Source organism: Hyla sarda, chromosome 6, assembly GCF_029499605.1.
Source record: "Hyla sarda isolate aHylSar1 chromosome 6, aHylSar1.hap1, whole genome shotgun sequence".
NCBI classification, from domain to species: domain Eukaryota; kingdom Metazoa; phylum Chordata; class Amphibia; order Anura; family Hylidae; genus Hyla; species Hyla sarda.
The window spans coordinates 225,505,002-225,532,673 of record NC_079194.1 but is presented as its reverse complement, the minus strand read 5'-3'; the positions used below and the strand labels follow the sequence as shown (position 1 = coordinate 225,532,673).

The 27,672-nt window shown below is 40.7% G+C and overlaps 2 long non-coding RNA genes across 2 annotated transcripts; one reads left to right on the top strand and one right to left on the bottom strand.

Annotated features, from left to right (window-relative positions):
* On the top strand, positions 1–27,368 carry LOC130276776 (uncharacterized). The gene is made up of 3 exons (XR_008845238.1): positions 1–187; positions 22,910–23,091; positions 27,091–27,368. It is a non-coding gene; the product is annotated as an uncharacterized LOC130276776 (long non-coding RNA).
* On the bottom strand, positions 14,075–24,787 carry LOC130276777 (uncharacterized). Its single transcript, XR_008845239.1, has 4 exons — positions 24,682–24,787; positions 24,205–24,406; positions 14,242–14,388; positions 14,075–14,160 (listed from the first exon to the last, which is right to left on the bottom strand). It is a non-coding gene; the product is annotated as an uncharacterized LOC130276777 (long non-coding RNA).
* Positions 27,369–27,672: the final 304 nt, after the last annotated feature.

The following is a 27,672-nucleotide window of genomic DNA, read 5'->3' as shown; positions in this document are numbered from 1 at the left end:
AAAGCTAAGTGGCAGAAATGGTATCCTGGTGTTTCAGACTGTGTAGGGCCTGGAGAGACAGTGCATGACTTATGGTGCCCATACACTTTAGACAAATGTTGGCCAAACTTATCAACTTTGGCAGGTTTGTCCAACTGTCTAATTTGTTTGGAGGCCTCTCAACTGATTCCCAACAGATGAGGGTCAGGTAAGTTGGATTTCAGCTTTGTTCTCAGAGAAATAAGTTGAAGTGAAATATGTGGCTGAGGCTTACCACAGACAACAAATTCATGTGTATGGGGAGGTCGGAGAAGATAACTTTTGACCAAAAGAATGATTATGGGCACCTTAAGAGTCTGGTACAACATAGTGTAACTTTAAGGTAATGTTGCTTAAATAAGAGTTCGAAGAACATTCGCTAAAATCTAAATTTGTAAGTAGAAGCCCATCTCACACCCCTATTCCTTATTTTATGCCGAGGAATGCCTTTGAGGTGTCTTTTATTACAATGAATTTTGCTTACGCATGAAATAAAAATTCAGGTACTAAGAAAATGTCTACTAGCTCCGGTAAAACATTAAGAATTGTATACACTCATAAGCAGTAGTGTTGAGCGGCATAGGCCATATTCGAATTCGCGATATTTCGCGAATATATGGACGAATATTCGTCATATATTCGCTAAATTTGCATATTCGTAATATTCACGTATTCAAAATGTATGAACTTTATATCAAGTATACCAGTGTTACTTGATAGAAGCAGCAGAAGGGAGGGATCAATATTCGCCCGGCGGTCTCACACACTAGTATTAGAGAGGGATCATCACTGTGATGTATACTGTAAAAAAAGCGAATATTCGTAATTTCGAATATATAGTGCTATATTCGCGAATATTCGCTAATATGCGATATTCGTGAATAAAATTCTAATCGCAAATATTCGCGAGCAACACTAAATAGTGTACTTGGTACCATAGTTTAGGTTTTTCTACCCTCTGAATTTATTTCTTGGGAGCAGCACATCACAGCAGAAAGATACTGCAGTATAGAGAGAATAAGCGACTACAGCTGACTATAGCTGCTTTCAGTGCACCTATATACTATGTGGTATATGTTTTTTTACTGAATTACTCTGCATAGAATAGCACAGTTTACTATGGTTTATTTTATACAACAAACAAAAAGTATGCTGCCATTAGAGCAGATCATCGAAAGATGACACAGGCAGATCTGTTACAAACCAGACATTAAAGCCAGACAGACCTCACTGACTTAAATGGGGCCATCAGGACTCTGGAATGGTGTCTAACATTTTACCGGGAAAATTAGCACAGCATGTTCAAATATTTTTGACTACTATTTTTGTACTATTTTTGAGAGAACCTGCACTACAGATGCCCAGTGTATCCTTTAAGCCCCTACTCTACCATTGTTAACTTCACTGTTGAATACCAACCGAATCCAGGAGTATTACTGCTTTCCTCATAGTGTGCCCTACATAAAATATATATATAGTCATGGCCATAAATGTTGGCACCCCTGAAATTTTTCTAGAATATTAAGTATTTCTCACAGAAAAGGATTGCAGTAACACATGTTTTGCTATACACATGTTTATTCCCTTTGTGTGTATTGGAACTAAACCAAAAAAGGGAGGAAAAAAAGCAAATTGGACATAATGTCACACCAAACTCGAAAAATGGTCTGGACAAAATTATTGGCACCCTTAACTTAATATTTGGTTGCACACCCTTTGTAAAAAATAACTGAAATCAGTTGCTTCCTTTAACCATCAATAAGCTTCTTACACCTCTCAGCCGGAATGTTGGACCACTCTTCCTTTGTGAACTGCTCCAGGTCTCGCTTATTGGAAGGCGCCTTTTCCCAACAGCAATTTTAAGATCTCTCCACAGGTGTTCAATGGGATTTAGATATAGACTCATTGCTGCCACTTCAGAACTCTCCAGTGCTTTGTTGCCATCCATTTCTGGGGGCTTTTTGATGTATGTTTGGGGCTGGAAGACATTGTCCTGCTGGAAGACCCAAGATCTCTGACACTGGGCTGTACAGTGCGACCCAAAATCCATTGGTAATCCTCAGATTTCATGATGCCCTGTTCACATTCAAGGCAGCCAGTGCCAGAGGCAGCAAAACAACCCCAAATCATCATTGAACCTCCACCATATTTCACTTTAGGTACTGTGTTCTTATCTTTGTAGGCCTCATTCCATTTTTGGTAAACAGTAGAATGATGTGCTTTACCAAAAAGCTCTATCTTGGTCTCATCTGTACGCAAGACATTTTCCAGAAGGATTTTGGCTTAATCAAATTAATTTTGGCAAAATGTAGTTTTGCTTTTTTATGTCTCTGTGTCAGCAGTGGGGTCCTCCTGGGTCTCCTTCCATAGCGTTTCATTTAAATATCGACACTGATGCTCCCTGAGCCTGCAGGACAGCTTGAATATCTTTGGAACTTGTTTGGGGCGGCTTATCCACCATCTGGACTATCCTGCCTTGACACCTTTCATGAATTTTTTTCTTCAGTCCACGACCGGGAGATTAGCTACAGTGCCATAGGTTGCAAACTTCTTGATAATGTTGTGCACTGTGGACAAAGGCAAATCTAGATCTCTGGAGATGGGCTTTCTTGAGATTGTTGATATTTTTCCACAGTTTTGGTTCTCAAGTCCTCACAATGCAAAGATTAAGTGAACTTCTCTCCTTTTTATCTGCTATCAGGTGTGATTTTTATATTGCCCACACCTGTTACTTGCCCTAGGTAAGTTTAAAGGAGCATCACATGCTTGAAACAATCTTATTTTTCAACAATTTTGAAAGGGTGCCAATATTTTGTCCAGACCATTTTTGGAGTTTGGTGACATTATGTCCAATTTGCTTTTTTTCCTCCCTTTTTTGATTTAGTTCCAATACACACAAAGAGAATAAACATGTGTATAGCAAAACATGTGTTACTGCAATCCTTTTCTGTGAGAAATACTTAACTTTCTAGAAAAACTTCAGGGGTGCCAACATTTACAGCCATGACTGTATATGTATGTATATATATATATATATATATATATATATATATAAAGCAAGGTGGCTCACGGGTTCAGTGGTTAGCATTATTGCACAGCAGCTTTAGGCTCCTGGGTATTTGTATGTTCCAGGAAAAAACTTTTTTTTTTTTTTATATCAACTGGCTCCAGAAAGTTAAACAGATTTGTAAATGACTTCTATAAAAAAAATCTTAATCCTTTCAATAATTATCAGCTGCTAAAGTTGAGTTGTTGTTTTCTGTCTGGCAACAGTGCTCTCTGCTGACATCTTTGCTTGTCTCGGAACTGCACAGAGTAGAAGAGGTTTGCTATGGGGATTTGCTTCTAAACTGGGCCGTTCCCGAGACACGTGTCATCAGAGAGCACTTAGACAGAAAAGAACAACTCAAATTCAGCAGCTCATAAGTACTGAAAGGATTAAGATTTTTTAATAGAAGTAATTAACTGTAACAGTAATCTGTTTAACTTTCTGGAGCCAGTTCATATATATAAAAAAAAAAAGTTTTTCCTGGATAACCCCTTTAAATACATAACAGAGATCAGACGGCTGGTTAATTTGCGCCTTGGGCGGCTCTCATGTGTTTAGTTGGAGGTTCCCTCCAAATATATGTCCCAATTCACACAATAAAGGAAACATGTATCTCTGAGATTGCGTTATATGTTTGTATTTTATCCAATCATTTCTGCACTTCATACAAAGTTTTCAAACAGGATACAAATATATATTCACCCGGTGCCAAAGTCTCTGGAAATCCTTAAGGAAACGGCGTCTTTAACTCTTATTTCCCCATCTGAGGTTTCTCGTTCCTGGATGTCCTTATTTGCCTTTCCTCTGGGTAAAGATGGAACACTCATACACCTGTGAGCTCCAGTAGTCTGGTGACGTTTCAGGAGAGTACGTTGCTTTTTAACCTGCAATTGAGAAAGGGGTAACATAACCCCGAAACGCGTCTTGCTTGTCTGTTCTTATATGTATGCACAAATAAATGTGAATACTTTACCATATCGGACTCTATCTGAAATTTGATCTCAGAAGGGCAGCCCTGCTGCAGAACATCTTTTTCCTTCTCCAGCAATGTTATCTCCTGCCGATCGCCACCCGAGGTGTTCGGACAAGTTCCTGCAGGCTGCTGCCCGAGATCTCCCGTCTTACCCCACACGGAGGGGTGACACGCCTTTTCCAAAAGTCCCCTATGTGAGCGCATATCACACGGGGGTAAAAGTGGGAATTATACCCACGGAATCACACGAGGCGCTGTCCTCTCCTTGTCTTCTCTCTCCTTTATTTTATGCTTCAGGAGAGTTACCTACCTTTCTCAAACCTGACGTCAGTGCACCCATCCACCATGTTGCATACACAATTGATCTCGCAAGATCTCATATCTGTAATTTAAAATCACATGATATTAATGTACTGTATCATGTTTAACTAATACATGATTGTTTTCGTGTGATTTTAAATTACAGATATGAGATCTCGCGAGATCAATTGTGTATGTGACATAGTGGATGGGTGCACTGACGTCAGGTTTAAGAAAGGTAGGTAACTCTCCTGAAACATCACCAGACTACTGGAGCTTACAGGTGAAAAGATGCCATTTTCTAAAAGATTTCCAAAGACTTTGGCACCGGGTGAATATTTGTTTGTATCCTGTTTGAAAACTTTGTATGAAGTTCAGCAATGATTGGATAAAAGACAAACATATAACACAATCTCAGTGATATGTTTTTTCTGCATAGATTTTCTCCCATGCATTAAAAACATGTTGATTAGAATTTAGCTTGACAATCTCTGTACAGTACTGCGGAATATGCTGGTGCTACAAAAATAAAGAAATGTTACTATTATTCTTTACAGGATTCCTGAGTCATTAACTGACATGTTAGTGACTCCATATTTGGGCCATAGTAATAGGCATTGACCTAACAAGTAGCATCTGAAACCAAAATGTGAGTCACGGTGATGATTTATTTTCTGTGTTAGATTTTTCTTTTCTCAATCTCTCAAACTTTTAATTCCTGAGGTGAAGGACACGGGAGTGGGGGAGTGCATTATTTTGCTTCTGGATTCAGTACTAAGAGTCCTATCAAGGCCAAGTAGAGAGTACAATGAGAATCAGCCAGATTCAGCTCATTCACCGGAGAGCTTTCATTCTTTACCAACACCTGCTAGACTTCAGCAAGCTTATATTTAAAGACAAATGTTTGGTCTGCAGAACTAAAACAAGAATTTAATTGTTCTCCGCTACGGTCACTCACTTAGATAAACAGAAGAACGCCTATCTCGGAATTCTGGGCAATTAATTGATATTTTATGAGAAGCGCCCTTCAAAGAAACAGCTTGTGCCCTACAATGTGATTATGTATATGCAGTATATATAACCCACAATTCAGGGTTCTTTTAACTCTGCACCTGTTGATATGGATGCCTCCTTGTATTCCAGATTATCACTCTTACATTATATCAGTCACAATCAGTTTTAAATAGGCACTGTCAGATCCAAAAACTTTGTATGTATTGTAATATGGTTGTTTAAATTTTTTTAATATTTTATATAGAAAACAGCTACTGAAAATCCCACCATTAGGGGTCCCCATACCTACTGGGAAACTAACCAGTTCTGCAGCAGCAGGCTTGTCCATGAGTCATAGACAAGAGATGACTCCTGGACAAGACTGCAAGAGCAGACACAACAATCACCTCCCACCATCGCAAGGAAGGGACACACTCCTTCCCCTGAGAGGATTTCTATCACCGTGAGTTAATGAAAAGAGGTGTTATTATAATAAGTATAGGTGTTATTTGATATACATGATCAGGATTAGGTACTGAGTAACATATAAATTCTTTTTTTGTGGGATCTGACAGGTACACTTTAATTTTTCCCTCTAAATTTTTATAATTTGTTTACATAAATTGTAAGCTCCCATGTAAAGATGTACTATCAGAGGTAATATATAGAAAAATGGGCTCTGTTGTGGCACTTTTATTCTCTACACACATTTCTTCTAGTATTCCCTACCTATTCAGCAGAGGTGCAGCCCTATAAAGAGTTCCCTTATGCTATAGAGACTATACCCTGTGTTTCCAAACCTTAAAGAGCAGCTTTCATGAAGTTTGTGGCATATAACCTAACAACAGTGTGTGTATTTTGTGTTTAATATGTATTCACCATTACTTTACCTTTTTTATTGCAGCTTTTATTACCCCAAAAAAACACTTTTCTGTGCAGTCACCAACAGTCCGATAGGCGTGGCCAGGGGTTCGCTATACCCGGCAGCCACCAAGTCTATCCTCTGAATGTCAGTGCTGGGACCGCTGTGTGATTGCGCGCCAAGTAAATTCTCGCTCGCTCTCCCAGCATCTCCGTGCGCCTGTGCGCTGCTAGAGGCGCTGACGTGAATTTTCAGAGCAAGTGCTCGCTCCCGATGTCTGCCGCCTCTGTGTGCCTGTGCACTGCCTTACAATACACACACTCTTGTTAGGTTATATGCCCCAAACTTCATGACAGTTGCGCTTTAAGGGTGTATTCACATGTACAATATCCTGTGCATATTTGATACACAGGATTTGAAGCTGCAGATTCTGGCACAGATTGTAAGTTAGCACCGTTACTGTTGTTTTTTAAACACAAGATCCATCACAATTTTTTTTTTATCTTAAAGGGATACCCTACCCCTAGACATCGTGTCCCCTATCCAAAGGATATCTTGGATAGGGGGTTAAGATGTCTAATCCTAACTGAGGTAAGATGAGGTACCGCATCTGGGGACCCCCGCGATCTCCGTGTTGCACCCGACATTCGTTTAGTGCGTCGGGTTCAGTGCCGGAGGCTTGTGACATCATGGCCGCGCCTGTGCGTGACATCACGACCATGCATCACGACAATGCAAGTCAATGGTAGGGGGCGTGACGGCCGTCACACCCTCTCCAATAAACTTGCATTAATGGGGTGAGCCTGTAACACATCACGAGCGAGGCATGACCGTGACGTCATGAGCCTCTGCCCCGCATCGCCAGTCAACTGGCACAGAGCGAAGTTCGCTCCTTGCGCCGGATGTCTGGGGTGTAGCAGCCAAGATCGTGGGAGTCCCCAGTGGCAGGATCCCCACGATCAGACATCTTATCCCCTATGCTTTGGATAGGGGATAAGATGTCTAGGGGTGGAGTATCCCTTTAATATATGTATATCTTGAATGGTCACATTTTAATTAAATTTAACAGTGAAAATTTCCCATTACTGATAGAAGTACCATGCTGTCGAGACAATAGAACAATGCAGCTGGTCTGTCATGATCTGACATGATGAACATTAAAGACAGTGTTGGGTTCTGTACATGAAAAGACTGTATAATCATGACATGATGAACTCATCTCCCTGCTAAAAGAGATGAAAAGCTGCAAAAAGTATTTTATAGAAAGTGGGGGGTGGAAGAAGTTCCCTGAAAGAGATTTATAGCATGTCTCTGACCAGACTTTTCATTATAACCTCTCTAGATTCTTCATGCTCCATCTTTCAACTTACTAGCCTATGGGAGTTTTGCACTATACCTTAAAGACCCGAGAGCCTGAAACTAACACTGTATATCTAAAACCAATGATGTTCCTTCCTGAAAACACAACAAGATTCTATTCAAGCAAAAGTCATTTTACTAAAATTGAGAGAAGTTCAATAATAATAGCCTTTACATAGCACCAACATATTATGTTCAGCTTATACCACTAGCAATAGGTATTGTCTCCATTTTTGGATCTCCAGGTGGTTTCAGTTTTTGACAGGGTCTTCATCTTCTCATAGAGTGTATCGTAGGTTGGGGTCTTCAGATTTGTCCTCCTAGGAGCAGCTTATGTGGATATGAGTTTAAAGGGTTTGTACATGCTACAAGTTGTGCAGAGTCATACTACTACACCAATAAAGGTGTGCCTAAAACTCCATATGTCTTGTGCCATTGTGGAGCTTCCTGCAAACAACATGTCATGATCTTGATAATTTTTTTTAATTTTCCTACTTCCTTCCCCCCTATCATAATAAACCACCCTGCCTTTATTTATTATTTTTTTAGTTTTCTACCTTGATATTGTGCTGTATATTCTGCTCAGCCTTAGTCAGCTCCACATGCTGGAAAGTGTTACCCAGCAGGACTGACATCATCTGAAGCCCTGCAGGGGAGAATTTCCACCCTTTCTGTGCTATGCTGCTCTGAACATACAGCCTAGAGAAGTTCAGTGTGTGATGGACTGTGATTGGCTGAGACCGCATACACCCCCCTCAGCGCTGAACTCTAACTGAACTCTACAGTGTGCTCAGATCTGCCCAGCAGCTGCAAACGAGACCAGAAATATCCAGCACAATGTTTACCACAATATTTAGCACTATGCACTAATGACTCACTGAGGCATCATGACTCTACAACAGTGTATCCCAACCAGGGTGTCTCCAGCTGTTGCAAAACTACAACTCCTAGCCTTTGGCTGTCTGGGCTTACTGGGAGTTGTAGTTTTGTAACAGCTGGAGGCACCCTGGTTGGGAAACTCTGCTCTACAGTCTAGCTCAGCTAGGAAAAGGGAGCTGAAATACATATTCAGCTCTTTACACTCTATACACTGTGCTGAGCTGCGGTCCTACCTGCATTTCCTGACTTTTGTTTCTGCCAGGCTGCTGCAGGAGACAATTTGCAAGCAAGACTGGAGGCAGGGCCAGAAGGAGGACCCCTGGTAGCCAAAATTTTTATCAGTTAATTTAACACATAAAGTTACAACATTTTATGAATAAGTATGGCATATTAGAAAAGAAATTCAAATAGGCTAATGTATAATATATTACATTTCATTAATGGTGACAGGTCAAAGAATTTAGGGTTACATTTATAAAATGCGTCCTCTTTTTGTCTTCTATTCTAAATTGCACGATTCGATGCATTGAATAGTAATTCCAAAAGGAAAACACTTTCCCAAAGGCTTAAAGCGAACCTGTCAGATCCCACAAAAAAAAAACAAAAAAAAAAACTATTATATGTTACTCAGTACCTCATCCTGATCATGTACATGTAATTGTTATGTCTCTATTACTCATATTTCATTAAAAAAAATAGCATATTATAGCTGCTCAATGTATTTTCCATCTTGTCAAAGGGAGGGGGTGTGTCCATCTCTTCCCTGCACTGTGATGACTCTTCCCCCTCCCTCACTCTGCCTACAGCTTTTGCAAAACAACAACTCCCAGCATGCCCAGATATCCTTTGACTGTCCAGGCATGCTCTGAGTTGTAGTTTTGCAACAGCTGGAGGCACATGTTTGGTAAAACTCTGTGTTACAGCAGTGTAGCTGCAAGCTGTGTTCCTCATGCCGCCTCGTCAATCAGCCATCTCGTGTCCATGACCCTTGGACACACTCATGCTGCTGTGGGACTCATCAGTGTCCCAGGAGGTATGGGGACCCCTAACGGTGGGATTTTCAAAGGCAGTATTCTTCAATAAAATTTGAATTTCTTTTAACCCCTTCATGACCCGGGGTTCTACCGTTTTTGCACTTTTGTTTTTTCCTCCTTACCTTTAAAAATTCATAACTCTTTCAATTTTGCACCTAAAAATCCATATGATTACTTAGTTTTTGTGCCACCAATTCGACTTTGTAATTACATCAGTAATTTTACCCAAAAATCTAGGGTAAAACAGAAAAAAAAAATCATTGTGCGACAAAATTGAAGAAAAAACACAATTTTATAACTTTTGGGGGCTTCCGTTTCTACACAGTAAATTTTTCGGTAAAAATTACACCTTCTCTATATTTTGAAGGTCCATATGATTAAAGTTATACCCTACTTATATAGGTTTGATTTTGTCGTACTTTTGGGAAAAATCATAACTACATGCAGGAAAATTTATATGTCTTAAATTGTCATCTTCTGACCCTTATAACTTTTTTATTTTTCCACTTATGGGGCAGTATGAGGGCTCATTTTTTGCGCTGTGATCTTTGTATTGATTGGAATTTTTGATCCCTTTTTATTCATTTTTTCATGATACAAAAAAGTGACCAAAACTATGCTATTTTTGGACTTTGGAATTTTTTTTTGCGTGTACACCATTGACCGTGCGGTCTAATGATATATTTTTATAATTCAGACATTTCCGCATACGGCGATACCACATATATTTATTTTTATTTGCACTGTTTTTTTGGTTTTTTTAAATGGGAAAAGCATAGAATTGATCAGTGTTTCTGCCGCTTGACTGCTCCTGCTTGGATCGCAGGCACAGAGCAGTCCTTCGGCGATCGGACATGGAGGAGGAAGGTAAGGCACCCTCCTTGTGTCCTCCAGCTGTTCGGGACGCCATGGCGAACAGCCCACTGAGCTAACTGGCACTGATTGGCTTTCACTTTAGACGCTGCGATCAACTTTGAACGCTGCATCTAAAGGGTTAATAGCGCACGGCACAGCTGCTACGTGCTATTAGCCAAGGGTCCTGGCCATTGCTAGGTGCCGGGCCCAACCCGCTATATAACGCCGTGGCCCTGCGTTATTGAAAGGGAGAGGACCCAGGACGTACCGGTACGTCCTGGGTCGGGAAGGGGTTAAAGAAGTATATTAGAAAAACTATTGTTTTGCCAAGATGTACACCATATAAAAAGTTTTTATATCTGACAGCTCCGATTTAAGTAAATGGAACAGAGCTAAAATGCCCAACACTGCTGATAAACATGAATGGCCTGCCCACCAAAATACCAAATAATCCTCCTGAAGGCCAAGGCTCTGACTCTCGGAATCATTTCTTCTTTATGCCAGCCCTTAGAAAATAGAGCTGTTATACAGCTGTGTGCATGAACCTTAAGGGGGGAAATTGCAGTTCTTCAACAAAGCGGGAATTCTCATATTCTGTTCTATGTAACATTACAATTAGGAGACCCTGGAAAAAATATTGCAGAATTTGTTAAATATGATCTCTATTCTTTTGGAGCAAACCTATACGTTTTCCCCATGGGCCTCTTGCTCTAATATTGTCCTCTGGATTGCATCCGTTAATGTGAATTGAGTGTCTCAGCGTAATATATTCTAAGGTCTCAAGTGCATTGTAAACTAAAAATAAAGAGTTGTACATTTGCTGACTTCAGCGCAGGGCTCACTCTGTCACTTTTCTGTGGTTACTTTGAGTTGTTCTGGATGCTGATGTGCTCCTTATGGCAACACGCTGGATGCCTCAGCTCCTCTGCTGGTTTTAATACTTGTCATAGCTAAGGAGCCACAGCTGTTTCTACTTAATAGGACAAGAAAAAGAAAAATTCAAGTGAATGAATTAAGGGCTTTTTGATACAAAACTAGGTAAAGAAAACAGAAGCGTTTAAATAGTTTTAGAAAAAATGTCAGCTCGGTAACCACAGCTCCACTGACTTATTGCCAGGAGATGACTTTAATTTGTAGCAGTTGCTCTTTGGCCTTAAAGACACATTGATTTACAAGAAAAGATGATGGTATTCTGGCGAGGGCTTGCTTTTATGACCAGGCACTTTTAGCAAAAATGAGAATACAGTGTGATGTAGTGTACCAAGCACAACAAAACACCCCTTATCATGCGGGAAGACTCATAGTGGGTGGGGAGTCTCTTCTTTGCACTTTCCTTTTAGACAAAATCAGTACATTCAATATGTATTCTGACAATTTTAGGACCAGAAAGCATAGTAGATTGGAAGTTGCTACTAATTCCTTGCCACACAGATGTCCTGAGTTAGAAGTGTCTAAGGACCTATAGGAGTAAAAGAGGATCCTTTGGTAGACCATGGCACAATAATAGGCCTGGCAGAGTACAACCCCTTTTGGACCTGATTTTAGCCAACCATTTGCTACCATAGCTGACCAAACAATCACCTATTACAATCTATTATTGATGTGTTCAATGATACATATAAGGTTTCTTATGCAAATAGAAGTGAACATTACACTTGTCTTGTATAGATGGAGAGTGGACTCTGAAAATCCTGTCCTTTATTGGGTCCAAGGAAACCAGGTCTGACACTGCTTAGAAAAATATTAGCTTGTATGCTCCACACATGAATTGTACAGTTAGGGTATGTTCACACTGTGTAATTCCCACAGAATTCCGTGAGCGTAATTACACACAATAAACATCAACATAAGTGTGAATGGGTCTTCCACAAGACCCATTCACACTGAAGAATTTAAATTGATCCACGTAAAGAAAAAACATGTTCATTCTTTGCGGGGAAGTCCATGAGCCCTGCATTGCCATCAATGGTGATGGCGCTGGTTCATGCAGTCCTACCACCAAAGTATTTTGGCGGCGGTCGCCAGATGGGCTCTCTGCTCACAGAATCCTCAGTGTGAACATATCCTTATACATGTATAGTGTGTTAAGTATACAAAGTATACAGGTAAGTATAAGTATGAAGTATATATATTATATTAAGATAGGCAGCTTGCATCACTGGCAATATTGGCTTAGACATAAGGGCAGAATTTGCAAAGTTAGAGTTCTTTTACTTTTCCTTTACATTTTCATTGGTTTCATCAAGATACTTTGTTATTTTCCCACCTAAAGTGTAGAGTTAAGCTCCTGGGCCTCAGTGTAAAGTCTATTATCCACACTTCATGTGCCATTATATATATAAGACAGCATTTTTATATAATAGATAAGCTTGCGGTTCTCTGCACCCTCTAAGGCTGGGTTCACATATGTCCGGCATAGGTTAACTCAGCCTATATCTCGACTCAACTAATGCCACAACTGATGACAAGTTGTCATCAGTTGTATGGCATCCGGCGTTCATTGTTTCTGGACAGCAGATAGGGGAATACAGCAAGCTGTGTTTCCTTGTCTGGTGGCCTCCGGCGTGTCCAACCATCCGGCGTCATAATTGAGACGTTGGATGATTGTGAACTGCCCCATTCAAATGAATGGGATCAGTTATAGCATCAGTTTCCCTCTGTTGCACGCCGGAGGGAAACTATGCCAGACGTCGGATATATGCAAACCCAGTCTAAGCTAGGCTTCCTATACTCAAAACAACACTTAGGCCTGTTTTACACATCTGTAGTTTAGCGATACTTTAACAATCTTCATTACAATTTTAAGACCCAGAGTTACCATGGTTCTACTGAAGCGCAATAGATTGCTAATAGGGTTCCAAGGTAATAGTCATTAGATCCATGTGAAGTCTGTGTGTTTTGGCTGTAATATTGACACTAAGGGGTGCATTTATCATTTAAACAGTTGTGAATTTTTTTTTTTACAAAAAAGTTGTGCAAGGTCCTTGTGCAAAAATATGTGACTTTTTGATTATCTTTACCACGCTCGCAAGTTGGCAAAGCTTTAGGTGGAAGGGTGGGGCTTTACTTGAAGGGGCAAGAAGGAGGCGCAAAGGGGGCGTGGGCTTGCTAGTCAAATCAGTTTAAGCTTGATAGCAAGCGTAAAATGTGTTTGAAATCTCCGGCAGCTATGAGCTCAGGGAGAGAGAGCACAGGCAGTCTGATACCCAGGGATTAATGTAGAGGCACACACCTCTACAAAAGTCCTGCGAGCTTGTGTGCTGGCAGGGCATTCATTTAGACATCTGAGGTGCTAGTCTTGATGAATGCACTAAATTGTGAAACTAGCTTAAATGGGCACTCTCATAAAAAATGTTTGCTAATGCACTCCTTATGGTAAATACAAAATATTTCTAATATACTTTGTTTAAAAAAATTATGTTTTATATGTGTTTAAAAAAGCTGCCGCTATGTGTATCCCTATTTGTCCAGAGCACATTTCCCCCTATCTCTTGCACAGACTATGGACTCCTGCTGGCCTGGCCTCCAAAATGTTGAGGGGGGGGGGGGGGGTGGCAGCCTTATCCAATCATAGTTCATCTCACACACTGAACTGCTATGGGCTGTGTGTATAGTATAAAATCACAGAAAAATCCTTTGGGAGCGGTCCCAAAAATTCTCGCCACCAAAGCACCTCCAACTGTAACAAAATTGTAAGAAAAATTTACAATGGTGAGAGGTTTTATTACAAATCACTCACACACTTGATACGCCTGTAATCCAATATACCATGTGGACCCTTGTCCGCTGCAATCCATTTCGACCAGCTCCAAACCGCCCCGAAGTGGAGAAAATAAAGCTAAAAATACAAAAATTGGAGAGTGGACAATTTACACTTAAAGTTTATACAGTGAATTTCCAATAGCTTATCCGCACTCACTTCAGGGGTCTATGCGTCCGTGACTCCCCTCAATTCCTGCTAGCCTTCAACCAATGTACTCGTTGCAGGGATTATTCCCCTTCCTCAGGGATATACTGTTCCTTAACTGTGGCCATCTTATATACCTCATTTTCACCTCCTTTTCACCTGGAAGCACATTCCCAATGGGAAACATTCCTCAATTACTTTACAAAATACAAAAACCTGCCTTTTACTCTCTTATATAAAAACATTCAAAGACACTCAATGACTTCATTAAACCATTCGGGACCAATGTGTTCAGCTTAAAAATATAAAAACGTTCTCTTCTGCATAGAGTGCGTAAACCTGCGTAAACCTTTTCTATTTGTTCTACGGGAATCACTCGGAGCAACCCTGGATCCGCATTATGGCGCATAGCAAAGTTCCGTGAAACGCAGTGTTTTAAATATTTATGTTTCATATTAAACCTATGTGAGTTTATGCGTTTTCTGAGTGTCTGTGAATTGGGTCCCGCACAGACACTCCAACACATAAACCACATAGTCACTTGCACAGTTTAAATGGGATTTAATAGGAACACTCTCACCTGTTGATACACTTACTATACTTTGCTTGCCATCTTCTATGTGTGAGCATGTACCACATCTCTTTTGATTACATTTATAAGAACCTTTTTGCTGTGTTTCTTCTTTTTAATCCTACTTAAAGGGGTATTCCTCCCCTAGACATCTTATCCCCTATCCAAAGGATAGGGGATAAGATGTCAGATCGCCGCGGTCCCGCTGCTGTGGAGCCCCGGGATTGCCGCTGCGGCACTGCGCTATCATTACTGCACAGAGCAACTTCGCTCTGCACGTAATGACGGGCAATACAGGGGCCGGAGCATCGTTACGTCACGGCTCCACCCCTCGTGACGTCACGGCCCGCCACCCCTCAATACAAGTCTATGGGAGGGGGCGTGGCGGTTGTCACGCCCCCTGCCATAGACTTGCATTAAGGGGACGGGCCGTGATGTCACGAGGGGCGGAGCCATGATGTAACGATGCTCTGGCCCCTGTATTGCCCGCTATTACGCACAGAACGAACTTGCTCTGTGCAGTAATGATAGCGCAGTGCCGCAGCGGCAATCCCGGGCTCCCCAGCAGCGGGACCGCGGCGATCTGACATCTTATCCCCTATCCTTTGGATAGGGGATAAGATGTCTAGGGGAGGAGTACCCCTTTAACCTTGGGTATGAAGGGGCTATCTCTTGTGCCACAGTTTTCGCTAAGTTCCCTAAAAAGGGTATTTAAAAATGTTTTTCTAAACAGGGCCCCTTAAATGATCACTGTAATTTACAACTACTTTTTTACTACAGTAAAGGGACGCTGAACATCAAAGTAACTATTCAAAAACAATTAGTTTTGGCAACCAGGGTCTTCTCTCTGGAAAAAAAACTAATTACCCCCTCTCCCTCTGCCCCCCCCCCCACCCTTGTTGTCAGTGGCATTCCATCTCTATCAACAGACAGCTCCAGTCTCCTACATACAGTGATTGCCGGGCCACAGCAAAGTTCAGGTATAAGCCTGAACACTGAACAGCGCGTTTAGTGGAGGAATAGTAGGGGCAATAGATGTTTGTATAGTGAGGTAAAAGGGGGCATTCATAGCATTAATTTGTTAATGTTCTTAGCAGTCTCCTAACTAAAGCCCTCCTTTCTGTCATACATATGAATCCATAACAGAGAAGAGGGCTTTAGCATCAATACTATCAAGGACTAGACATGTCTGGGGGGAAAGTAAGAAAATAGAAGTTCTCTATTTTGTAGTGCTGGCAAGCTTCACGCTTGCAGGACGCACACTCCTTGTTGAGGACTGCTGGAAGTTGTGCAGAGCAAACAGGGACCCTGAAACTAGCTTATTGGAGGAAAATATAAGCTAAAGGCTATACTAGCCTAAAGTATTTTTTTCCTCAAATGACAGGTGTGCATTAAGTTTACTTCCAGGTGCAACAAATCATATACTTTTATATATGTTCTTAGGATATGATATTATCAACACTTTGAGGCAGCGCTGCCTTTGACTGTGGTTTGAGACTTCCTGCAGCCTTATACTTTTATAAGGTCATGGGGCTGCTCATGATTTCTAATATTCTTATTTTCAAAGCAGCTGGTGACGTATCCCATATATAACCCTAATAATAATTTTTGCGTTTACAAACAATTGTCATTTATAGAGTATCGATAAACCAAGACAATGCCATAAACCTGGTTATTTATGAACGTGACTTACTTACGCTTCCCCTGCCCAGAGATAGCATTTGTCCAGATAATCAGTGAAAATAGAATGTTTGAGAAACTATTGTAAAACAAAGCAGATGGCTGAAACCCAAGTCCTATAAAAACAGAGATATTTCCTAAATTTTTTCCTGATAGCGTAATGAGTAATAATTCTTACGTTTGTGGTGCGGTTAACTGAAAGTTACACACAAATGAAAGTTCACAAATGACTGTTACCTTTTTCATGTTTTCGTCTAAGTCTATTTACACATATACAGTATTCCAATAATCTGGCACCAGTATTGGACAAGAGTGGCAAGGGCCCAGCAGCGGAATGGGGTCTGGGTGCCCATCCTACAAATACTGGACATGAAAATATTACCTTATCACTTTTAGGTCTCATGTACATAAATGTACCCTCTTATGATTAGATGGGCAGAATGGCAATGACAATGCAATAAGCATGTTGTAAACGTAAGTTATAGTGTGTTTACTATCTAAGGCCCTGCTAGTACTGTTATGTCAAGGTGTGCTAAGGGGTTGAACCATTAAAGGGGTACTCCGGTGGAAAACATTTTTTTTTTTTAGGTCTTTATAAGTCAACTGGTGCCAGAAAGTTAAACAGATTTGTAAATTACTTCTATTAAAAAAGTCTTTACCCTTCCTGTACTTTTTAGCGGCTATATGCTACCGAGGAAATTCTGTTCTTTTTTAATTTCTTTTTTGTCTTGTCCACAGTGCTCTCTGCTGACACCTGATGCCCATATCAGGAAATGTCCAGAGCAGCATAGGTTTGCTATGTTTTTTTTTCCTGCTTTGGACAGTTCCTGATATGGACATCAGGTGTCAGCAGAGAGCACTGTGGACAAGACATAAAAGAACTTGAAAAAGAACAGAATTTCCTCTGTAGCATACAGCTGCTAAAAAGTACAGGAAACATAAAGATTTTTTAATAGAAGTAATTTACAAATCTCACAGTGAGAGAAAGAAAATCGCACTCACCCGAATCTTCAGCAATCTAGTAGCTTTTATTGCATGTTAACGGCAGTGAACAAACAAACATTCATGGCGGGGAGCGAGAGTCAGCCGACCCTCCTGACGCGGGACACACCTGTAGGAGCGACTAGTTTCGCGTCACGTGATTGACGCTTCTTCCACCTCTGGTACGTCCCTCACAGGTAATGTCCATCTTTATATCCTTACAGGTGTAGGAAGCCATAGAAACCAAACAATCGTGTCATATCAACTATCACCATTAAAAACATTAGGATACAAAAAGGGATTAAAACCAATAAGAATAGTAGACTTCACAAAAATGCAGAATAGTCATTACGTTCATTTAAACCCATATTCCCGGTGGCATTTAGTTTCACTATCCAGAGTGCTTCTCTGCGTAACAGATAGTTGTCTTTATTCTCTCCGGGAGGGAGACTGGTAACCCTTTAAAGTCCGGCAAATTTTAGGCCCTCAGTCCTATTTCCATGGCATTCAGCCATATGTGAAATTAGTCGAGGAACTCTTTTGCCACTTTTAAGGGAATACCAGTGTTCCCTAATACGGGCACATAGTTTACGTTTAGTTTTGCCCACGTAGAAAAATCCACATGGGCAAATAATACAGTAAACTATGTGAGTGGATTGACATGTAATAAACTGGTTGACAAACACATTATTACCTCCAATGATAAAGTTTCGTTTTGCAAGATTGTATCAACAATATTTGCAATTACGGCAGGGAAAATTACCTTTAGGTTCTGTTTTGTTAATCCAGTTTTTATTAGTAGCCTTTTTGTTTTTTCTCTTTTTAATAAAATCACCTATGGTGGTAGATCTCCTGAAAGTTATAATCTGTTTTTCTTTTGCCTTGGGACCCAATTCATTATCTTGTGAAAAGAAGAACCAATTATCAACAATATTTTTCTTAATAACATTGTTGATAGGCGAATTTGCTAAAGAAAATACAATTCTATTGTCGTTGCTGTTAGCAACCGTGTTCACATTTCTCCTTTTCTTTGGAAATAGCAATTATTTTCGTGTTTTTTGTTCTGCTTTGTCTAGAACTATTTGGGGGTAACCCCTGTTTTTTAATCTGTCAAAAAGTTCTTTTGCCTGTTCTTCATATGTTATAGGGTCGCTGTTAATTCTTTTTAAACGTAACAACTGGCTATAGGGAATATTGTTTTTAATATGCAATGGATGAGAACTATTTTAGTGTAATATAGAGTTCTTAGCAATGGATTTCCTATAGCCAGTTTCATTTTCAATGGAAAGTTTGACATCGATAGAATTGTATTTTCTTTTGCGAATTCGCCTATCAACAATGTTATTAAGAAAAGTATTGTTGATAATTGGTTCTTCTTTTCGCAAGATAATGAATTGGGTCCCAAGGCAAAAGAAAAATAGATTATAACTTTCAGGAGATCTACCACCATAGGTGATTTTATTAAAAAGAGAAAAAACAAAAAGGCTACTAATAAAAACTGGATTAACAAAACAGAACCTAAAGGTAATTTTCCCTGCCGTAATTGCAAATATTGTCGATACAATCTTGCAACACGAAACTTTATCATTGGAGGTAATAATGTGTTTGTCAACCAGTTTATTACATGTCAATCCACTCACATAGTTTACTGTATTATTTGCCCATGTGGATTTTTCTACGTGGGCAAAACTAAACGTAAACTATGTGCCCGTATTAGGGAACACTGGTATTCCCTTAAAAGTGGCAAAGGAGTTCCTCGACTAATTTCACATATGGCTGAATGCCATGGAAATAGGACTGAGGGCCTAAAATTTGCCGGACTTTAAAGGGTTACCAGTCTTCCTCCCGGAGAGAATAAATATAACTATCTGTTACGCAGAGAAGCACTCTGGATAGTGAAACTAAATGCCACCGGGAATATGGGGTTAAATGAACGTAATGACTATTCTGCATTTTTGTGAAGTCTACTATTCTTATTGGTATTAATCCCTTTTTGTATCCTAATGTTTTTAATGGTGATAGTTGATATGACACGATTGTTTGGTTTCTATGGCTTCCTACACCTGTAAGGATATAAAGAGGGACATTACCTGTGAGGGACGTACCAGAGCCGGAAGAAGCGTCAATCACGTGACGCGAAACTAGTCGCTCCTACAGGTGTGTCCCGCGTCAGGAGGGTCGGCTGACTCTCGCTCCCCGCCATGAACGTTTGTTTGTTCACTGCCGTTAACATGCAATAAAAGCTACTACATTGCTGAAGATTCGGGTGAGTGCGATTTTCTTTCTCTCACTGTGATATTGCATATACCACTTGGATATTCCTAATCAGCACCCCCGACAACAGCATCTTTATATCTACAAGACCAGAGTTTGCCGCAGAGTGTGTATTACACCTTATGACTGTTTGTCTCTACATTACCTTCAGTGCATTGCCTGCCTATTGCTTCTTCACTATTGACTAATTTATAAATCTGTTTAACTTTCTGGCACTAGTTCATTAAAAAAAAAAGTTTTCCACCGCAGTACCCCTTTAATGTTGCAAATAATTTAGTTTTTTCCTCCTTTTAAGAGCCATTATGCTTACATTTTTCTGTTGAAAGAGCCATATCAGGGCTTGTTTTTTGTGGGAGCAGTTGTAATTTTTAATCACGTTTCATTTTACAATATAATATATCATGGAACCAATGTACTGTGGTAGACTACGGTGAACAAGATACCTGTAGAAAGAAATCTCTGTTAAAACTAGATACAAGGTGGGGACCACTCTAGCTTAGGGTCCAACAGGGGATTCTCCTGCTTCAGACTATGAAGTTGGTACTTCTCTGGTGAAATCTACAGTCTTTATGGACAATGATAAAAATATAAAATATGAATACCGAATTAGTAGATTACAAAGGGTATATGACTGATTGACACAACACTTTGAAGGAGTAGTTCGGCGCGCACTTTTCTTATTTTATCTTATTAACGCGCTGTTCAATGTTCAGGCTTATACCTGGAAAAAAGAAGAGAGAAAAAGCTAGTGGCCATGAATTATTGCATGAATTAACCCATGTGTCATTTCTGTTTTAAATGGTTTTAATTATATGTGTTTTCTTGGGTCTTTGTGATAATTTGTGTATAATAAACATTCATTATATATGATCATGTTGGATGGTGTGCAATAATTCATGGCCACTAGCTTTTTCTCTCTTCTTTTTTCTAGACATTTGCATTAGTGGTCCTTTTTTGCACCCAGTTATATTTATTGGCGGTGCCCGTTGTTTTTCTTTCTTGCATATACAGGCTTATACCTGAACTTTGCTGTGACCGGGCTGCAAAAATAAAGAAAACAAATGTTCTCTTGCCTGCCTATGTGCCCCCGGAGCTCCGGTACAGGTGTTTGGTCGCCGGGCTATTTGCTTCTTACTTCCTGTTAGCCTGGCACGTCACACCAAGCTTCAGCCTATCACCGGCCGCAGCGATGTCCCGCCTAGGCCGGTGATAGGATGAAGCTCCGTGTGACGTGCTGCGCTAACAGGAAGTAAGAAGCAAACAGCCCGGCGACCAAACACCTGTACCGGAGCTCCGGGGGCGCGTAGGCAGGCAAGAGAAAGTTTGTTTTCTTTCTTTTTTTTGCAGCCCGGTCACAGCAAAGTTCAGGTATAAGCCTGAACATTGAATAGCGCGTTAATAAGATAAAATAAGAAAAGTGCGCGCCGGACTACTCCTTTAAGAACTTTTTCTATCCAAATATATAAATCCTTTTTACAAGGGCGCAGAACCCCAGCACAAGGGACTTATAGGAAATAATTTTGAAACCGTCTTTCCATTTACATTTTAAACAAAAATACTGACACAAGTCAAATAATGCAAAATACTGTCAACATAAAAGGGAAAGTGCTTGCAAAAGAAAATATGGCCCTAATAAAAGAGTTGTATATTGTATCAGTGTAATAAACTTACCTTGCCCTGCTCCGGCACCGCCTTTGGTTCTCTCTCTGGTGGTCGGAGTCTATGCTTGTCGTCCTGGTCCTACGATGTCACTGTGTGACACTTCTGGCCTAGCCAATAAGTAGGGATGAGTGCCAGGTTAATCAGCCGTGGTGCCAGCGCTTACGCCTCCCAGTGGCTTGTACCTTAATCATATGATGAGGTTTCTTCCAGTCACCAGTGTTTCTGACTTCTGTATTTCTTGTGTTCATGACCTGTTCTGCTGTAATCTGACCTTTGCTTGTTTCCTGGCCCTTCTCATACCTGCTGAATTTGTACTTCACTTTCCTCCTGGTTTGATTTAGCTCGTCCTTCCTATTTTGATTAAGTACTGTGCTTCTCTAGGTCTATGTGGCTTGTCCCTGATTTACCCTTTTGTCAGCTGATTTTGTACCTTTTTGTCTGTGTTGTTGACCTGGCCTGTCATCCAAGGGACCGTCACCCAGTTGGAGGCCACTGTTTAGAGCAGACCGTCTATGTAGGTAGGGAAAGTGGTTGGGGCAAGATTAAGGGCTGGACTGATCCCAACCCCTGACATGACACATATTATAAAACTCCAGGAAATTCAAAGTGGAAAGCAGCAAAAGATGTTTATTGTTCCTAGTGTAAAATATGGTGCAAGTATAAAGAAAATAGTAAAGTAATCAATGGAAAACACATGGGTGCATTAAAGAATATTTAAAAGAGTTCTATTGTTTATTTTATATTTTTCTACTGAAACATATAAAAAGAGCACCAGAAAAAATCAATCAGGTTTCCTCATCATTTTTGATATGGGGTTATCGGTCAGATAAATGACCAAGGGAGATTGTGATCATTATCTCAACACTATTTCCTCATTTAGCCAATAAAAAATTGGCAAAGTGTGTTAAAGCTTTTTATCAATTCAGTCACAACTAGTCTGGATCTCAAATAGTCTGGACTGAAAAATCTTGGTGGAAATTTCCATCCTGAAAAATTTATATCTCACTGCTCTTCGAGAAGATTTAAGCTAAATTGATTAAAGGTAAAATATTATTTATCAGAAGTTAGGTCCAGGCCTCAAAGAATTCAGGTGTCATAAAAGCCTGAGAAGGTGGAACAAACTGATGGTTCATGGTTCCATAATTTTTTCCTCTACTTGATGTAAAAAAAACACATGCCAACAAATAAAGTTTATATTTAGTTTGTGGGGTTATTTTCTGTATAAAACCTAAGGTATACCCTAACATGCATTTTTACTAGACAGCACTAGGGGCCTTAAGGTGCCCAAACATTTTCAATAACTGGTGGCTGAAGGAACAAGAACAAAGGAACATTTGGCATGGCTGAATTATCTTTTTCTATTAGGAGAAAAGGGGTATGCCACAACCGGGGTCTGGAGGCCCCCATTCAAATTAGACAGTGTTCCAAACCCGCTGAAGGCAGCGGGTTCAGGACCTTTACTTTGTGATTTACAAACTGTCAACCTGTAACCATCATTATTCTTACCTTTAGGAGCAGTGATCAGTTCTGATTGGAACATCTACATTGTTGAGCGGCTGCTCTTTCTCATCCTGACTGATAAAGGAGGGGCCAGGCTGTAAATTCCACCTTGATCAGGCAGACACAACTCTTAAGACAGCACATTATCGGGACATTCTGTTACATCCAATTACAAATGAAAGACCACAACTATGGTATGTTCACATAGGCAAAAACTGCTCTGAAAGGTTATACCTCAAAATCATTATGCTGTGCGGCTTTGGTGCTAATTTTGATGTAGTTTTTGATATGGCTTTTCATGCATTTTTTCCAAGATCCTATTGATTTCAGGATAATCCTCCATGTGAAACTGTTCTAAAATGTGACATCACTTCTTTTTTCAGTGTAGGTCTTTTTCAGTGGATTTTTTCTTAAACTATGTGGTTTATTAAACATTCCTTATTGAAGTCAATGGGAGATAGAAACCATGTAGTTTTTAACACAGTTTTTGTCAATTTTTTTTGCCCTGTGAACATACTCTATGGGCCCATGCTCATAGTGGTAAACTGCTTGCAGCAGCCTCCCATTGGTTTCAATAAGATTATGCTACTCTGTTCATATGTCAGAAGTTCTGTAGTGGAACTTCCAACACAGATCCAGACTCTGCCGGAAGAATAAACATGATAATTCTTTAGTCAATGGGATGTGGATTTCCAATGCTTCTTTCTGCTGTAAAATTCCATAAGAAATAAACACTGATTCCAGCTGGCACTGATCTGCTTAAGAAAGTTCCTCAGTGTGCATGGGCCTGTAGGATGCAATAGTACAGGAATGGTTTAGTACAGGCTGACAGGTGTGTGACATGCTCATCCATACAAGCATATAGTTACATTTCCACACATATCACCTGCCTTGAGGACGATCAGAGGTTAAACATACATAAATGTCTATATTCGAGTAACTGCTGAAATAAAGAGCTGAGCAATAATTGTGCAACCACTCCTGTAAATTACGGTTCTTGTGTTGCAATAAACTAGAACTAACATTTTATGCACCAGACAAGAAAGCCCTTCTAATACCTTCTCTTAGTAAAACAGTGGGGGTCCCGCACACCCCTAACCTAAAACATTACTGCACAAATTGGAAACGTATGTGTAAGCCATGGTGGTCTCCAATGTTTCAACTCATAAAAGCTCTTTGACTTGGTGTCATCATTCAAAGCTTTTCATTTCATTAGCAGCAGCCGGAGCAGACACACACACAGACAAATCACTTCTCTTATAGAATATATATACATATCATGAAAGTGAAAAGTAGCCTATTTTTACCCCGTAAAACGCATGGCCCAGTAAACTCTGAACCTGCGGTGGCCTTTGTTTCTTGTGACCCAGGAGAGAGTGATTTATCCCCTTCTAACAATTCCAGACATGAGGAGGTGAAACATACTGTATGCGTCCAATTCAGCTCTTGAGTTGTGACACTTGCTGATCACGGTAACGATTTTCTTGTAGGCATTCTTCGTCTAGAGGTCTGTAGGACAATATTAGAGTTTCAGGGAATTTTCCATTTATTTTTAAGATTGACCTTTTATTTTTATTTTAAACATGGTTTTGACTTTTTTTTTTTTAGAATGATAGATATATGTAAGGAAATCCTGAAATATTTTTATCTTTACACTGGACATCCTGTCACTAATGTTTGTGCTGTGTACACTGTGGGCAAGAGCAGTTGCAGTAATATTACCATAGAGAGCAGTAGTATAATAGGTAATAATATAATAGGTAAGAGGTCACACTCACGCTCACCTGCCACAGCCACCACTGCACTAGGCATTTTTACTGGTACTCATCTTCTACTGGGGCCTTTATTGTCACCTTGCAGGTACTGGAATAAGCTGGACAGATGTACCTGTCGTTAATAAAAACTTTTTACATAATGTAGATAATACCATTATATGCATAATTGTACTATACATTAATCTAAAACTTTGTATATTTTTGGGTGAAAAATGCTTGTCCGTGCAGATATTGCCTGTTTGTCTCTGTGAGGAGTCCAAATACCGTAAGTGAGGGTAGGACAAGCCCTGTGCAGGCTCCTGAATTGTCAATCATCCTGCTGTGTGAGCCGGGGGGGGGGGGGGGGTCATAGAGCCTCAGTGCACAGAGCCCTGCTTGTCCTCAGTGTACAGAGCCCTGCTTGTCCTCAGTGTCCAGAGCCCTGCTTGTCCTCAGTGTACAGATCCCTGCTTGTCCTCAGTGCACAGAGCCCTGCTTGTCCTCACTGCACAAAGCATTGCTTGTCCTCAGTGTACAGAGCCCTGCTTGTCCTCAGTGTACAGAGACCTGCTTGTCCTCAGTGCACAGAGCCCTGCATGTCCTCAGTGTACAGAGCCCTGCTTGTCCTCACTGCGCAGAGCCCTGCTTGTCCTCAGTGTCCAGAGCCCTGCTCGTCCTCAGTGTCCAGAGCCCTGCTTGTCCTCAGTGCACAGAGCCCTGCTTGTCCTCAATGCACAGAGCCCTGACTGTCCTCAGTGCATAGAGTCCTGCTTGTCCTCAGTGCACAGAGCCCTGCTTATCCTCAGTGCAAAAAGCACTGCTTGTCCTTAGTGTACAGAGCCCTGCTTGTCCCTCAGTGTACAGAGCCCTGCTTGTCCCTCAGTGTACAGAGCCCTGCTTGTCCCTCAGTGTACAGAGCCCTGCTTGTCCCTCAGTGTACAGAGCCCTGCTTGTCCTCACTGCACAGAGCCCTGCTTGTCCTCACTGCACAAAGCCCTGCTTGTCCTCAGTGCACAGAACCCTGCTTGTCCTCAGTGTACAGAGTCCTGCTTGTCCTCAGTATACAGAGCCCTGCTTGTCCTCACCTCACAGAGCCCTGCTTGTCCTCACCTCACAGAGCCCTGCTTGTTCTCACTGCACAGAACCCTGCTTGTCCTCACTGCACAGAGCCCTGCTTGTCCTCAGTGTACAGAGCCCTGCTTGTCCTCAGTGTACAGAGCCCTGTTTGTCCTCACTGCACAGAGCCCTGCTTGTCCTCACTGCACAGAGCCCTGCTTGTCCTGAGTGCACAGAGCCCTGCTTGTCCTCACTGAACAGAGCCTTCCATGTCCTCACTGCACAGAGCCCTGCTTGTCCTCAGTGTACAGAGCCCTGCTTGTCCTCACTGCACAGAGCCCTGCTTGTCCTCAGTGCACAGAGCCCTGCTTGTTCTCAGTGTACAGAGCCTTGCTCATCCTCAGTCTACAGAGCCCTGCTTGTCCTCAGTGCACAGAGCCCTGATTGTCCTCAGTGCACAGAGCCCTGCTTGTCCATTAACACTTCCTGTATTTGGTCTCGTCACAAAGACACACATGCAATAGCTGCAGGGACAAAAATATACAACTTTTTTAAACAATGTCTATTACAAATACACATATAATATTTTCTACATTATATAAAAAGGTTTTTGTTAATGACAGGTACACTTTAAGAGGTGGTCTACTGTTCTGATTTCTCAGTATATGACACAGCTTATTTCCTGACCATATCTTTCTGATGCCTATCCTGACTTTGTGACCATTTACTCCAACAAGGGAACTCTTCCTTCCCTGTCCTACTCATCTTTTGCTTGTAAGTGAATGCCACCTGCCCAAGTCTCAGCATGTCTATCTACATTTGTCTTCTGCTTTGGTACTGTGCTTTAGATTTGTCTGTCATTGACTATTTAAGGCAATTCCAAGGGTAGCAACCTGAGGAATCACCCTAAAGAAGTCCAGATCCCTGTATAGAGGATAAAGTGAAAAAAATATATTTCGTACATATAAATTGGCTAAAATTTAGCCAATTGTTTGCATTTTAGAGACCATTTTTTATTATTTTGGTAGCCCCCCCCCCCCCAAAAAAAAAAAAAAAATCATCCAAAAATAAAAGAAAATCTGCTAATTCATAACCAAATTTTTTAAATTAAAAACCCACTTTTCCGGACATCTTACAGCTAACAAAACAGCCGATATTACTGTGTGCACATGGCCTGAACCAGGATTATTTTCTACAGGGCTACTGTTCAGGATTCAAATGATTATATATTATTCCCACTTCCTTCATCAATTACTAATGGTGAAGGGTTCACTTAGCAGTTTCATTATCCTCACTTAGAATCACTGAGAAGCTTTCTAGCTCATAAAGGAAGTCTCCATCTTAAGTGCTATCTTGATCCTCATTCATATTTTCTTTTAATAGATTTGCAAAGATGCTATCACCAGGTTCTCTATTCACTCAAGCATAAGTGAAAATTTTTGTCTCAACTTTGGATTAACACGACACTAATTTATGGCTGCAGCAACACAACCTTTTATCTGGCACCATATATCTCAGTGACAGCTGTGGCATTTCAATGAGAACAAAAAAAAAAAAGGCAACTCAGCACTGTTAATAGGATTCTTCAGCCCGATGGTTCATTTGTGGAAAGTGTTTGTTTTAATCAAGAAAATAGTTTGGCAAAGTGTTGTTTAATAAAGTGAAACAGAAGCAATATGTTATTTTGTTATTTTGTTCCCAGTTAAAGGAACACTCTGGACAAAGGTGATACTCTGTGTTCTGTTTAGTGACGGTTCTGAGAGGGCGGTGTACTATGCAGGGGTTTTAAATCCCTGTGTCATACTCCTCAGGCCCTGATCTAGGTATAACATATTGATCACTTAGATAAAACCAGGGGTCAAGTCCTGGGAAAAAAGTGCGGGAACTCCCAAGATTCCCACTTAAGGGCTGGTCCTGCAGGACTTTTGCTAATGGGAACAGTGTTACTGCTGTGGAAAAAGTGCA